Below are 12,960 nucleotides of genomic sequence, written 5' to 3' on the forward strand. Positions count from 1 at the left end.
TTGGAATATTTTTATCAACTTTTGTAGTTTCTGAATTATCAAAATAAATGGATACCAAGATCTTCCCATACAAAATATTCACTTCAGGATGTCTGATAATGCTCTATTGAGATTGATAAGCTACAATGAGTCTGTAAAGGCAGAGCCATGATGTAATATTCCCAGTCATATGGTTTCCTTTTGCATGTAATACAGAATAATCTCAAATGCTGTCAGTCATCACCACAATCATTTTATTAAAAAATAATTGTTCTTTATATGGTATTATATCAGCAAATGATCTGTTAGCTTACACATTCCTTTCATCAATATCAGCTTATATCCCCTTCAAACCTGTGAAACTGAATAATGTGATATTTCAAAGGAGGAGGAAAAAAAAGACCTCCTTTAGCTCATTCCAGTTGTACCCAGATCATAAAGAAATATGTATTTCACTATTGCATTAGTAACAGGACTTGCACTACATGTTTTTTATCTGCATGAAATTCTACATGGAAAATTAAGAAAGTGTTTTAATACATACCCAGTTGTTCTTAAGCAAACATTTATGTATATTTTTAGAAAGCTGAATGGTAGTGCCCAATTTGCTTGTTATTTTAAACAATACTGTATTACTAAAATATTTATTCCAGATGTGCATAAAGGCATTACAATCCTCAACATCAAAAATGTCTTTGGTATCCACACCGTTACAACATCTAGACTCACAAACACAGTCAGCATTTTGTAACTGTTCTGTTATTAAGATATGCAGCAGTCCATAGCTGTCTCTGTTTAGCTGTTTGTGTTTAAGATTTTTCAGAGTTGCAAATTTCACACGACACAGAATTCACAACTACAACAGTGCTACTGCATACAGTAGTGTTAAGTTTCTATAAGGCTGACAGTGACTAGATTCAAACCACTGGTGGTATTAAGGAGCTATATGTGCTAACACGAGAGAAGAATAATTATGCTCCATGTTGGAGGGGACAACAAAAAAACAGTAACAAATGAAAGTCTCAAAAGTACCAAGCTGTTTATTCGAACGTGCAGTGTGCCTCTGTTCAGACAAAAAGGGAAAGGATTTTGATAATAGTGAGAGGAAAGACTAACAGGCAGTACATTTCCTGCTACAGGATGTTCTCAGACTAGGTCAATAAGTCCTTGCATTTGGATATATCCTTACTGTATACATTCCTGAAGTATGGCTTCTGTGAGAGAATATTATTTTCAAACATATTTGTAGAAGCTTATTTCATCATACCACATCAAAGATTTACCAACATCTCAACTATGTCAATGTTTCTACAGATAAATCTCACTTCTGAGAAGAGACAATAATCCAGAAAAAAATAAATCTATGAGAAGTGATGCCATGTGGAGTAGGGACACTACATGACATCACTTCTCATAGATTTATTATTTTGAGGCAGTAACTGTCAAACAGGCCACAGTGTTGTCTTCTTGAAGGGCATACTAATGAACATACCAACAGTCTGACTGAACTTATCAAATGCAAATAAGCATTCTAACATATTCTTTTACTCACAATGCAACATCATGGCCTTGAACAATTAAACAGTTATCAAAGACCAAAGACTGTTAGGTTGTGGAGTCCAATATCTGTCCATTCTTAACTCTTCACCACTTTGCATATTTTGAAGAAGGGGTCAAGTGTAATCAGCAAATATTCCTACCAAAATTTCTCCATTATGGTTGATTATGCATAGTTTTCTAGTGTCCAATTTGGATCACAAAACTAATTTAATAATACTCGAAATTACACTGAAACAAAATAAATGACACTTCGTACTTACCTGTTAGTGGTCACAGAAATGTGACAACTGGCAGTAGCAAGACTCAATCACAGTGATGAAAATTATTAGTAAGAGAGGCTGAAAATAGGCACCTAGCTGAGTGGTATCACAATTCCCCTAGGTAGAACTTAATAGTAGTATGGAGATGGCATTATACTTCAACCTCAAACAAACCCAGTCACAACACAATAAGACTAAAGACTAATTTGTGCCATACTGAGGCACAGTCAATGTTCAATCCACCATGGAGATATACACATTCACATGCAAACAGAAATGAGATTAGGCCGGCAGCCACTTGGTCTTAACAGCCAGCGGGCAGCCAAGTATGCTGTGTGGTTCCACCATTTGCAGGAATTCCGCTGGAGAAGATATTGTGCAGCATATCGATGCTATGCCATCATACATTGGTATGTCCAGTGGGATTAGAAGAATAAACTGGCCGTGTCATCACTCACTCACCCTTTTTGGTTTCATGCGAGTGAATGGGTGAATAATAACATGCTCTGTTTCTGTAAAGCTTCTTTCAAGATCTTGAAGTGCTTTTGTTACTAAGTAAGAAATCTATTTTACATTTCAATCAATTAGGTGAAAGTTATCTTCCTGATATTGGTCTACACTCAACATTTCCTATCAAAAGCAAAAATGCAATAATTTGCTCAAGTTGTGTATCTAATGGTATCACATCATCACCATCAACCTTTCCAATTTGTCCTCGTTCTTGTTAAGTTACAAATGTGTCCAATAGCAAAATATACTTGACACATAGTATGTACATAATGTCAATTCCCAAAATTTTACATATGCCAACAACTGCAGCGCAACTACAACATAATTCCTCCGCATGAACAATTTACACTGATGACAAGATATTCCAATACAAAGACATTACAAAATAAGTGATAATGGTAAGCTATGATGCAACAAGATTCAATAAGGTAACTTTTCTTAAGAGTTGCTGGAACAGCTACTCCAATCTATGGCCCACAATAAAATGTGTGTGAAAGTATTATACATCTAGAGTAGTAAAACTACAGAAGAACATTGTCATTTATGTCAGTACTTAAATCAGAAATATCATGACCAAGACACAGGTTATTTAATTTTGTTTGTTTGTTGATGGCAGTTGTGGTGGTATTCAGTCCGAAGACTGGTTTGGTGCTGCCCGTCATGCTAATGTACCCTGTGCAAGTCTCTTCATTTGTGCATACCTGCTGCAATGTACATACATTTGAACCTGCTTCCTGCAATCAGTAATTGCCCCCTCCCTCTATAACTGTTACCCCCCCCCCCCCCCATATTCCTCTCAATTATCAACTTCTCAATTCCTTGATGTCCCAGGAAGTGTCCCATCAACTGATCCTTTCTTTTACTTAAGTTGTATCATAAATTTCTTTTGTATCCTTATTTGATTCAGCACCACCTCATTTGTTGTCATTTGATACAGCACCTCCTCATTAGTTCTCTGATCTAGCTATCTAATATTCATCTTTCTTCTATATTTCAAAAGCTGCTATTCTCTTATTGTCTGAATTGTTTATAGGCCATTTTCTCCTCCAAACAAGGCTACATTCAACATAAACACCTTTGGAAGAGTCTTCCTGACATTTAAATTTGTATTTGACTAACAGTCTGTCCTAGCTAAGTATCTACTGCCAGACGATTTGTCTGGTGTGGCAGTAAATTTGTTTATGGGCCACTGAAAAGAATTATGCATAAAATTCTGAGAACAATGTTAGGTAACTGAATATCATTGGTTTGAGTCACAAATGTTATCTGTTCCATGTATAATTTGTGTTTGGAGTGATCTCCGTTTTCAGTTATGGGAGCACATCATGATTAAATTATGTGTGTACAAACAATGTAAATATTCTATGTGAATTGAATTTTGTGTGTGTGTGTGTGTGTGTGTGTGTGTGTGTGTGTGTGTGTGTGTGTGTGTGTGTGTTAATGTTAACCTGTTGTGTGGGACAGGCAGTTAGGTAGTTAATTAGTTACATGCTCCATAGATCATATGTACTATTCTTTGATTGAAATTATGTGGAATGAGGCACTTTGCAGGATATGTATGCATGATTTGTATTAATGTAAATGAACACATTAGTGTTTTTAGTCCTTCTCATGCAATTACACTTAAACTTTTTTAGTGGCTGCCAGTGTTTACATAGAAACTCTTCAATGGAACAGACAGAATTGCCCAGGAGAAATGATGTTAAGTTAGATTTAAAGCCTGCTTTGCTGTTAGACATTTTGTGGTACTGGGTAAATGATCAAAAATATTTGTTGGTGCAACTGAGCTCCTTTCTGAGCCACCGACAGCTTTAATCATGGGTAATAAAGGTAACTTTTCCGCTCTAGTATTGTAGGTATGGACATAATTGTTCTTCTCAAATTGTGATGGAATACATATGATTAATATAATTTGTGGATGCTGTGACAACACGCTTAAAACCCCTAGCTCTTTGAAGAGGTACCCACATGACATCTGTGCTTGCTTTTGAGCAATGAACACTTCTAGTTGTGAGTTACCCCAGAAAATTATTCCACAAGACATTACTGAGGAAAAACATGAAAATTATGTCAAGAGATTAATTCATTTGTTTCCAATATCAGCAATTGTATGAAGATCAAATGTAGGTGGACTTAACCGTTTGAAAAGCTCAGTAATATGCTTCTTCCAGTTAAGTTTTCATCAATATGCACACCCAAAAATTTTGAGCATTGTACCATGTTTACCGACTCCTGCTTATATGCTACAGCATTCATTGGTATGACTGTTGTACAATACTGAATCTTGTGTGTGGTTTTTTTTTTTTTTTTTCAAAATTTAGGGGAAGTCCATTTTCTGTGCACCACATTGTAATTCTTTGGAAAATATCATTTATGGTCTCTTCTGTTGCTTTCTCATCGCTGGGAATTATTATAACACTAGTATTGTTTGCAAAAAGTACCAATTCTGCTTGTTGAATGTTAAGTGGAAGGTCATTCACATATATAAGGAATAGGAGTGGACCCAAAATTGAACTGTGGGACTCCCTTTGTGATTTTTCTCTAGTTTCTAAAATTTTCTGCCCTTCCGACATTGTTTGAATTATTTGACACAGCTTTTTCTATTCTGTTTGTTAAATATTATGCAAACCAGCTTGAGTTTTTCTACGACAGTAGCGTGATCTACACAAACACCTTGGAAATCTCACAAAAATTACCAACTGGTGATATTTTATTATTTAGGCTTGTACTGTTTGATGAATGAATGTGTAAATAGCATTTTGAGTCACGCAACTCTTCTGGAATCCAAACTGTGAGATGCTAAGCAAATTGTTTCAATGTGAGTGCGAGACTACTCTTGATTATATTACTTTTTTAAACATTTTGAAAAAAATATGTCATTAAGGAAATTGGACAATATTTGTTTAAGTCTGTCTTGTCACCTTTCTTAATTAAATATGTCATTAAGGGCATTATGTATTAAGTTTGAACCACTTTTAAGAGTTCTATTTGAAATTCCATCAACACTATAGGACTTTTTTCATATAATTCTATAAATTTAACTGGACATTGGTGCTACCTCTAATTGCTTAGTTTTGTGGGATGACATTTAAAATATTTTATCTTGCTTCTTCAACTGAACCAATTGGACATGTGAATTAAAAATTTGGTCAGGAGAGCTTAGATGATCTGCACAATGGTCGGCAAAGATGTGTCACTACTCCAAAAATAATTGCAAAAGCGCACAATATGGTCATGGAGGATTGCCGATTGAAAGTGTCTGAAATTGCTCACGCTTGCCAGATGTCATCTGAAAGGGTATATCACATTTTAACTGAAGAATCAGAAATGAAAAAATTATCTGCAGCTCTTGACACTGGATCGAAAACACATGAGAATGGACATAGCAGAACAATGTATGGCCCATTTTAGGAGAAACGAAAAAGATTTTTTGCGCCAAATTGTGACCACAGATAAAACTTGGGTGCACTACTATACCCCAAAGGCAAAACAACAGTCAAAGCAGTGGAAGCTTGCTGGTTCTCCACCACCAAAGAAAGCAAAGACAATTCCTTTAGCGGGAAAGGTTATGGCTTCAGTGTTTTGGGATGCGAAGGGGATTCCGTTTGTATATTATCTCCCCACTGGGCAAACAATTACTGGAGTACACTATGCTAACCTCCTGCACAAACTGCAACAAAAGATACGCGAAAAAAGGCCAGGTTTAGCAGGGACGAAAGTCATCTTCCATCAAGACAATGAGCACCCGCACACATGCGCTGTCATCAGCAAAATTACATGAACTAAGGTATGAAACGTTCTCACACCCACATTATTCACCTCATATGGCTCCGTCAGACTTCAATATCTTCCCAAAACTGAAAATTTTTCTTGATGGATGAAGATTCACTTCAAACGAAGAATTGATAGCCAGAGTTGACAACTATTTTGCAGGTCTTGAGGAAACTCATTTTCGACATGGGATCATGGCACTGGAACCATCGTTGGACCAAGTGCATTAATCTACAAGGAGACTACATTGAAAAATAAAATAAAAAGTTTTGGTGATGTAAGCACTTTTTCTATTCAGTAGTAGTATGCAAGTAATGTCTGACCTTAGACTTACTTTGGCTTTATATAAATGTCACTCTCCCTCTAACATGAGATTTTAATTTCCTCAGTTAGCCACAGTTTACTTGTTTTTTAAAGGATTTTATTTATAACTTTTTGGGGAAGCAACTTTCAAATATTGAGACAAATTTATTACAGAATAAATTGAATTTGACCTAAGCAGCTCTTTCTACATAATTATACCTCATCCAATATCACCTCTTTTAACTTATTATTAAAACATTGTATCCTGTTCTCATTAATAAACTTCATTGCTTTGTATGACCCTGCCTCAGGGCTGTAAGGTGCCATGTTGCTTATTTCCAGCAACTGTGCACCAAGGTCAGATAGTCCATTCACAAGTGGAACACATTCATTGTTTCAGCCTGAGCACTGTCTATAAAAATGTTACCAATTAGTGTCGTACTATCTTGCTGCACCTGAGTGGGAAACTGACAACTGAAATTAGGTTCAAACACCCAAATAATGATTCTAGTTCATTTTTCTTGTCCATCTTAAGAACTCTTCACTGAAATCTCAACAAAATTACCAACTGTTTCTTCTTGTCTGACAAGTAGCTCAATAATGGATATGGATTTCTCACAAATAACTGTGTTTCCTAGAGGGGATCTGCAGACTGTTAGAATTATCACACAAGTTTCTGAACAGGGTAGAGATGTGGACAAAAAAATATCTCAGATGTCCCAGTTAAAAATACTTTTTTTCATGTCAACTGATAGTACACTTTCCCTTGGAGCTGTAAACATTATCAATCCTTTGAATGGTAATGATTTCATAGAACTATCAGCACTTCAGAGAAAAACCAATGTGTTTAAAAAGATCTATGATGCACAGCAACATGTACACTGCAATTTTTCTATTACAAAAGTATAAATATGAATTCCACCGAAAACACCATATTAGTTTCCAAAGCACTGAAATTGAGATTGTGATGCACTTTTGTAAGCCAATCTTAGATCATGTGACGAGATCTCATCAGCAGATATTCAGAGCGTAAGACATGTAATGTAATCAGCCAACAGCAACATCAATGTTAAGTAGCACGAACACACAAATAGGAAAAGGTAATGGTTTAAATTAATATACATATAGCGTAGCTACAAGTAGAGCTAAGCTTTCCTGTTAACATTGGTACTTTTTTATGTGTGTTACCTTTTAAGGTACATCAAACACAAAGTAAAACTTTAAATAATTACATATGGAGATGGCCTCGTGGGCCTGAAATTTTTCTAAGTGGCTGTTCTTCAAACTGTTAAGTTTCGAATGAGAGGCACATGCTATGTTATTTAAAAAATTCATTCCACATTCTTACAAGTAAGACAATTTCTCCTGCATAAAAGGAAATTTACTTTGAAAGTAATGCTTCTCAAACTACAATTTGCAATATTTTCTTGCAATGTGTTAGAAACAGGTTTGTCTGAACAGTTGCTAGAGTGTGCCAGAAAACGGGCATTACTGTGAATGCTTGTGCTTGGTGTTTGCACTGCTTATACACTTTTCCTCACATTCCTGTTTGGAATTTCATACATAGTGGGACATCATGCACTGCAGCATGTTGTTCAGAGAGGACATATGGAGTTATTGTACTTACGTCAGCTGTTTTATCATATCCTATTCTAGATAAAGAATGCAAAATAAGAAAGTAGTTCCTCGCATATTATTCATTTTAAAGCTAATCTCTAAAACTCAAAGTACCCTAATATTTTGCTATGTGGCGACTTAAACATAGATTTTTTTAAATTGTTCTCTGCAATACTGTTATCTAGCATTTTCAATCATGTTTACATCCACATAGTACTGAAGAAAACTAGTATGAATGAATACAAATTTCTTGAAGAAAGAGTTGTTTATATACACCAGAACTAAGTACAATAATTTTTCTTGACTTTTTCAAATGGTATAAAAAATCAACAATGTTATCTGTGGAGCCAAGAATCTGTACAACTGGTGGTTTATGCTTTACTTCAGGAGTAATTATAAAGCCTTGAGTGGAGTTACAATGATAAAACATGGTGTGCTGCAAGCATATAATTTACCGAAGAATGGCATTCTATAAATTTAATATGCAAACAACACTAATTAAGAAATAATGTCAAGCATAGATGAGGTACCAGACAAGTGTTGAAACATGTCTTGTGATTGAAAAACATTGTTTTTCACAGAAAGCATATTTATAAAATTCTGCTAAAGCTGTCGATATGTTTGAAAATAAAACATTTTATCCAATACTACTGACCAAATCCGCTGTTGCCTTTTTTTGGAATGCACTCCGCCTCGTGATGCCAACTGAGGAGCTACTCGACCGAATAGTAGCGGCTTAGGTCAAGAATACCATCATAACGACCGAGAGAGTGGTGTGCTGACCCCATGCCCCTCCTATTCACATCCTCCACTGAGGATGACACGGCAGTCAGATGGTCCTTCCCTATACACAAATATCCCGCACGTCCAGGGCCTTGCTGCAATGGAGCACTTCCTTTCACGCCGATCACCTGCCACCCTACCTAAAACCTCTTTCCTCATCACCTTAGCCAGCTTCATCCTGACCCACAACTTCCTCACTTTTGAAGGCCAGACATACCAACAATTAAAGGGAACAGCCATGGATACCAGGATGACCCCCTCATATGCTAACCTACTTATGGGTCGCTTAGAGGAAGCCTTCTTGGTTACCCAAGCCTGCCAAACCAAAGTTTGGTACAGATTTATTGACGACATCTTCATGATCTGGACTCACAGTGAAGAACAACTCCTGAATTTCCTCTCCAACCTCAACTCCTTTGGTTCCATCAGATTCACCTGGTCCTACTCCAAAACCCATGCCACTTTCCTTGACGTTGACCTCCATCTGTCCAATGGCCAGCTTCACACATCCATCCACATCAAACCCACCAACAAGCAACAGTAGCCCGGAAGTGTTTACTGATGAAGCAACAGTACCTCCATTATGACAGCTGCCACCCATTCCATATCAAACGGTCCCTTCCCTACAGCCTATGCCTTCGTGGCAAACGAATCTGGTCCAGTCCTGAATCCCTGAACCATTACACCAACAACCTGAAAACAGCTTTCGTTTCCCGCAACTACCCTCCCGACCTGGTACAGAAGCAAATAACCAGAGCTACTTCCTCATCCCCTCAAACCCAGAACCTCTCACAGAAGAACCCTAAAAGTGCCCCACTTGTGACAGGATACTTCCCGGGATTGGATCAGACTCTGAATGTGGCTCTCCAGCAGGGATACGACTTCCTAAAATCCTGCCCCGAAATGAGATCCATCCTTCATGAAATCCTCCCCACTCCACCAAGAGTGTCTTTCCGCCGTCAACCTAACCTTCGTAACCTCTTGGTTCATCCCTATGAAATCCCCAAACCACCTTCCCTACCCTCTGGCTCCTACCCTTGTAACTGCCCCCGGTGTAAAACCTGTCCTATGCACCCTCCCACCACCACCTACTCCAGTCCTGTAACCCGGAAGGTGTACACGATCAAAGGCAGAGCCGCATGTAAAAGCACCCACGTGATTTACCAACTGACCTGCCTACACTGTGAAGCTTTCTATGCAGGAATGACCAGCAACAAACTGTCCATTCGCATGAATGGACACAGGCAGACAGTGTTTGTTGGAGATGAGGACCCAGTGTCCGGGTTATCTGGATACTTCCCACCAACACCAACCTATCCGAACTCCGGAGATGGGAACTTGCCCTTCAATATATCCTCTCTTCTCGTTATCTGCCAGGCCCCAGTCTCCGCTAATTTCAAGTTGCCGCCACTCATACCTCACCTGTCATTCAACATTATCTTTATCTCTGCACTTCCGCCTCGACTGACATCTCTGCCCAAGCTCTTTGCCTTTAAAAATGTCTGCTTGTGTCTGTATATGTATAGATGGATATATATGTGTGTGTGTGTGTGTGTGTGTGTGTGTGTGTGTGTGTGTGTGTGTGTGCGCGCGCGCGCGCTAGTATATACCTATCCTTTTTCCCCCTAAGGTAAGTCTTTCCGCTCCCGGGATTGGAATGACTCCTTACCCTCTCCCTTAAAACCCACATCCTTTCATCTTTCCTTTTCCTTCCCTCTTTCCTGACGAAAAAGCCGCCGGTTGCGAAAGCTCGAAATTCTGTGTGTGTGTTTTATTTATTGTGCCTATCTACCGGCGCTTTCCCGCTTGGTAAGTCTTGGAATCTTTGTTTTTAATGTATTTTTCCCATGTGGAAGTTTCTTTCTATTTTATTTACATTATCATTAATTTGAACCCAACAATTACATTTGTTATTGTCTCTGTTGCATTTCGAAATCTTCTCTATCATCTTACTTTCTCTTTTTGTTTGTACAAGTAGTTTCACTTTGTATTCATCTTCCCTTTTTCCATAATCTACCATACATTTTATCCTGCCTAATTATACTCAATAATACGTAATTTACTTCCAAACCATAACCTAAAATTTTTTAACGCTTTCAACATAACCGCTGCTATAAAATCCACTGTTCCAAGTTTACAAACATTTCGTGTAAACTCGTGAAATGAATACTATTTCGCAGCTTCAGTTCCTTTCACCCATTAAACAACCATCTCAGCTATTTCCAACAACTTTCGTTTTATTTCCATTCCCGTTTTTCCCACATAACCGATCATTTTTTAGCAGCTTCCCACAGGTTTAAATGTTATTATTTCTTCATCAAACAATTGTTAGCCCCATTTTCATAACCTGCCAGTACATAACCAGTCCTTTGAATACATTTACACGCATTTTTTTCGGGATTTTTTTTTCGAAAAAATTTCTTTTTTTCTTTTTTCGAGACTTTTTTTGTAATTTTCCTGAATTTCCCCACCCTTTAACGTGTTTTGGCGACAACACAACTACCTAACCTTGGCACCCATTGTTGTTCACCAACCTAAGTTCAGCACAGGATCAACATAGCTCATCTCAAATCAACACTTTTTCGACTTTTTTCACACCTTTATCTCTCCCTATATATATTTCTATTTATTTTCACTTTAACCTCATATTACCCTTTCCACCTGCTAATACCAAATAAATCTCACAACATCCCTACAACGACCCCATTAAATTTTATTTACATTCCCTCCGCAAACATGCCTTCACCCTAGCCAGATTACGCTCCCATATTTTATTTACTCAGGCTTGTCTCACATTTGGCATTACCCCCAAAGGCCTCACACTTAAAGTTCCCATCTCTGGCTGCAATCCTTCTTTCCATCAGTCCTTATAACAGTTCCAAACTGCACAATCCATAGCCCTCACCCACCTAATCCTTCACCTATACATCGACTCGGCCGATGAACACACCCGTCAACTCCTATCCCAAATCAAAGTCCTCAATCTTTCCTCTCCCACATCCACACCGGCTGTTCATAGCATCCTCCTACAGGCCAACCGCAAACTAGAACAGCATGCCACCCTCTACCTCAAAAACTATCCAATCTCCTGGTTTCCCACCTCTGGAAAGGCAACTCACTCACCCTCCACAACCTTTCCAACAAACCTCAACCGCCTCTCATTGCACACCGACCCAGTCTCCTACACTCGTAGTCTCTGCTGGAAATATCACTTTGCCACGAAGAAAAATAATCCTGATCCCACTCCTAATGATCCAACTCCCCAAGACACTATCCAAATTGAACCCTGCCTGGAACAGTTCCGTCCTTCACCACAGCGGGACCCAGCTCCTCTTCCTCAAAATCACCCTCTCCAAACCTTCCAGGAATTTCTCACTTCCAGCCTTGCCTCTCAATCTTTCTTGACAACTCTACATACAAAGTTTGCCAAGGTAATCCCATTCCTGATGTCCAGGTGGATCTTCAAGGAATCCTCAGAACCTTAGGCCCCCTACAAAACCTTTCACCTGACTCCATCAAACTCCTGACCCCACCGACACCTCGCACTCCTATCTTCTACCTACTTCCTAAAATACACAAACCCAAACATCCCGGCCGCCCCATTGTAGCTAGTTACCAAGCCCCCACAGAATGTATCTCTGCCTACGTAGATCAACACCTTCAACCCATTACATGCAGTCTCCCATCCTTCATCAAAGACACCAACCACTTTCTCGAACACCTGGAATCCTTACCCAGTCTGTTACCCCTGGAAACCATCCTTGTAACCACTTATACCACTTCCCTATACACAAATATCCCGCACGTCCCGGGCCTTGCTGCAATGGAGCAATTCCTTTCACGCCGATCACCTGCCACCCTACCTAAAACCTCTTTCCTCGTCACCTTAGCCAGCTTCATCCTGACCCACAACTTCTTCACTTTTGAAGGCCAGACATACCAATAATTAAAGGGAACAGCCATGGGTACCAGGATGGCCCCCTCGTGTGCCAACCTATTTATGGGTCGCTTAGAGGAAGCCTTCTTGGTTACCCAAGCCTGCCAACCCAAAGTTTGGTACAGATTTATTGATGACTTCTTCATGATCTGGACTCACAGTGAAGAACGACTCCTGAATTTCCTCTCCAACCTCAACTCCTTTGGTTCCATCAGATTCACCTGGTCCTACTCCAAAACC

This window comes from Schistocerca gregaria, chromosome 1, assembly GCF_023897955.1.
Source record: "Schistocerca gregaria isolate iqSchGreg1 chromosome 1, iqSchGreg1.2, whole genome shotgun sequence".
Taxonomy (NCBI): Eukaryota; Metazoa; Arthropoda; class Insecta; order Orthoptera; family Acrididae; genus Schistocerca; species Schistocerca gregaria.